This window comes from Arachis stenosperma, chromosome 3, assembly GCF_014773155.1.
Source record: "Arachis stenosperma cultivar V10309 chromosome 3, arast.V10309.gnm1.PFL2, whole genome shotgun sequence".
NCBI classification, from domain to species: Eukaryota; Viridiplantae; Streptophyta; class Magnoliopsida; order Fabales; family Fabaceae; genus Arachis; species Arachis stenosperma.
Window position 1 is genome coordinate 116,308,114 of NC_080379.1, and position 3,982 is coordinate 116,312,095.

Genomic DNA, 3,982 nt, shown 5'->3' on the forward strand with positions numbered 1-3,982 from the left:
AGTGGATTTTCTGGAGCTACAGAAGCCCAATTGGCGCGCTCTCAACGGCGTTGGAAAGTAGACATCCTGGGCTTTCCAGCAATATATGATAGTCCATACTTTGCCCAAGATTTGATGGCCCAAACCGGCGTTCAAAGTCACCTACAGAAATTCCAGCGTTAAACGCCGGAACTGGCTCCTAATTGGGAGTTAAACGCCCAAACTGGCATAAAAGCTGGCGTTTAACTCCAAGGAGAGTCTCTACACGAAAATGCTTCATTGCTCAGCCCAAGCACACACCAAGTGGGCCCGGAAGTGGATTTCTATGTCATTTACTCATCTTTGTACACCGTAGGCTACTAGTTTTCTATAAGTAGGACCTTTTACTATTGTATTTGACAATCTGGGTAGCTATCTTTGAGTTTTATGCTATCTTAGATCACTGGGAGGCTGGCCTCACGGCCATGCCTAGACCTTGTTCTTATGTATTTTCAACGGTGGAGTTTCTACACACCATAGATTAAGGTGTGGAGCTCTGCTGTACCTCGAGTATTAATGCAATTACTATTGTTCTTCTATTCAATTCCGCTTGTTCTTTGTCCAAGATATCACTTGTTTTTCAACTTGATGAATGTGATGATCCGAGACACTCATCACCATTCTCACTCATGAACAAAGTGACTGACAACCACTCTTGTTCTATAAGCATACGAGGCTCTAGTGAATATCTCTTGGATTCCTGATACACGATGCATGGTTGATTGCCTGACAACCGAGTGCTCGCCTGACAAACGAGTCAGCCATTCCGTGAGATCAGAGTCTTCGTGGTATAGGCGAGAACTGATGGCGGCATTCAAGAGAATCCGGAAGGTCTAACCTTGTCTGTGGTATTCTGAGTAGGATTCAATGATTGAATGACTGTGACGTGCTTCAAACTCCTAGCAGGCGGGGCGTTAGTGATAGACGCAAAAGAATCACTGGATTCTCTTCCGGCCTGACCGAGAACCGACAGCTGATTAGCCATATGCTGTGACAGAGCATAAGAACATTTTCACTGAGAGGATGGGAGGTAGCCACTGACAACGGTGAAACCCTTGCATAAGCTTGCCATGGAAAGGAGTAAGAAGGATTGGATGAAGGCAGTAAGAAAGCAGAGAGACGGAAGGGAAGGCATCTTCATACGCTTATCTGAAGCTCTCACCAATGATATACATAAGTATCTCTATCTTTATCTTTATGCTTTATTCATCATCTATACCCATTTGAGTCTGCCTGACAGAGATCTACAAGGTGACCATAGCTTGCTTCATACCAACAATCTCCGTGGGATCGACCCTTACTCACGTAAGGTATTACTTGGACGACCCAGTGCACTTGCTGGTTAGTTGTGCGAAGTTGTGTTTATGCCATGGTATTGAGCACCAAGTCTTTGGAGCCATTACCGGGGATTGTTTTGTGTTGTAGTGATCACAATTTCGTGCACCAAGTTTTTGGCGCCGTTGCCGGGGATTGTTTGAGTATGGACAACTGACGGTTCATCTTGTTGCTTAGATTAGGTATTTTTCTTCAGAGTTCTTGAGAATAAATTCTAGTGTTTCATGATGATCTGTTGAAGTCTGGCTGGCTGAGAAGCCATGTCTAATCATTTGGACCGAGGTTTCAACTTATCATCACAAGAGCTTGTTGATTTCTATCAATCTTGCTCTTGGAGCAATGATCTGCTAAGGCTTGGCTGGCCATTGGCCATGTCTAGTGTTTTGGACCGAAGCTTTCTTTGAAAGCTTGGCTGGCTGTGAAGCCATGTCTAATTCCTGGACCGGAGTCTTAGACTAACATTGCAATGATTCCTGGAATCCAAATTGAGAATTCTGAAACCTTTATTTTCTATTCTCATATAATTTTCGAAAAAAGCACAAAAAAATTATAAAAATCATAAAAACAAAAAAATATTTTATGTTTCTTGTTTGAGTCTAGTGTCTAATCTTAAGTTTGGTGTCTTGCATGCCTTGTTTATTTGATCTTGGTTCTATTTTCAAATCAATAGTACAGGGAACTGAAGATTCAGAACATGCAGCAGAGGAATTACACAGAAAAAGCTGGGCGTTCAAAACGCCCAGTGAAGAAGGACAGACTGGCGTTTAAACGCCAGCCAGGGTACCTGGTTGGGCGTTTAACGCCCAAAAAGGTAGCATTTTGGGCGTTAAACGCCAGAATGGATACCATTCTGGGCGTTTAACGCCAGGATGGCACAAGGGGAGGATTTTGTTTTCAAAATCAATTTTTTTTCAAGTTTTCAAAGTTTTTCAAAATCAAATCTTTTTTAAATCATATCTTTTCAATCAAAGGTTTTCAAAATCAATTTCTTTCCTTTTTTCAAAGATACTTACTAACAATTAATGATTTGATTGAACATTTTAAGTATGTTGCCTTTTCTGTTGAGAAAGGTTTAATGTTTGAATCATATCTTTTCTTGATAGGCAAGTCATTAATTTTTAAAATCAAATCTGTTTAAAATGGTTTTCAAATCATATCTTTTCAATCATATCTTTTTAAAAACATAATTTTTCAATCATATCTTTTTAATCACATCTTTTTCAAAACAGTTTTTAACTCATATCTTCTTAATTTCTAATTTCAAAATTCTTTTTCAAAAAATTACTTGATTCCTTTTCCACTCTTGATTTTCGAAAATCAATTAGAGTTTTTCAAAAATGTTTTCAAAATATTTCACTTGATTTTCGAAAATTTCTTCCTCTCTTCCCACATCCTTCTATTTATGGAGTACTACTCCTTCTTAATGCACAATTCGAACTCTATCTAATTAAGTTCGAATTCTTCTACCTCTTCTTTCTATTTTTCTGTTCCTTTGACACCTCAAGGAATCTCTATACTGTGACATAGAGGATTCCACATTTTCTTGTTCTCTTCTCTTTCATATGAGCAGGAACAAAGACAAAGGCATTCTTGTTGAAGCTGACCCTGAACCTGAAAGGACCTTGAAGCGATAACTAAGAGAAGCTAAGGCACAACTCTCTGTAAAGGACCTAACAGAAATCTTCAAAGAAGAAGAACACATGGCAGCCGAAAACAACAACAATGCAAGGAAGGTGATGGGTGACTTTACTGCACCTACTCCCGACTTCTATGGGAGAAGCATCTCTATCCCTGCCATTGGAGCAAACAACTTTGAGCTTAAGCCTCAATTAGTTTCTCTAATGCAACAGAATTGCAAGTTCCATGGACTTCCATTGGAAGATCCTCATCAGTTTTTAGCTGAGTTCTTGCAAATCTGTGACACAGTCAAGACTAATGGGGTTGACCCTGAGGTCTACAGACTTATGCTATTCCCTTTTGCTGTAAGAGACAGAGCTAGGACATGGTTGGACTCACAACCTAAAGAAAGCCTGGACTCTTGGGAAAAGCTAATCAATGCCTTCTTGGCAAAGTTCTTTCCACCTCAAAAATTGAGTAAGCTTAGAGTGGAAGTCCAAACCTTTAGACAGAAGGATGGAGAATCCCTCTATGAAGCTTGGGAAAGATACAAACAATTGATCAGAAAATGTCCTTCAGACATGCTTTCTGAATGGAGCATCATAGGTATTTTCTATGATAGTCTCTCTGAACTATCCAAGATGTCTTTGGATAGCTCTGCTGGAGGATCTCTTCATTTGAAGAAGACGCCTACAGAAGCTCAAGAGCTCATTGAAATGGTTGCAAATAACCAATTCATGTACACTTCTGAAAGGAATCCTGTGAACAATGGGACAAGTCAGAAGAAAGGAGTTCTTGAGATTGACACTCTGAATGCCATATTGGCTCAGAACAAGATATTGACTCAACAAGTCAATTTGATTTCTCAAAGTCTGTCTGGAATGCAAAATGCACCAAACAGTACTAAGGATGCTTCATCTGAAGAAGAAGCTTATGATCCTAAGAACCCTTCAATGGAAGAGGTGAATTACCTAGGAGAACCCTATGGAAACACCTATAATTCTTCATGGAG

At 39.8% G+C, this 3,982-nt stretch overlaps 1 non-coding gene across 1 annotated transcript; it reads right to left on the reverse strand.

Annotated features, from left to right (window-relative positions):
* Window positions 1-3,449: 3,449 nt before the first annotated feature.
* On the reverse strand, window positions 3,450-3,557 carry LOC130970924 (small nucleolar RNA R71). Its single transcript, XR_009082169.1, has one exon. It is a non-coding gene; the product is annotated as a small nucleolar RNA R71 (small nucleolar RNA).
* Between the last annotated feature and the right edge of the window lie 425 nt (window positions 3,558-3,982).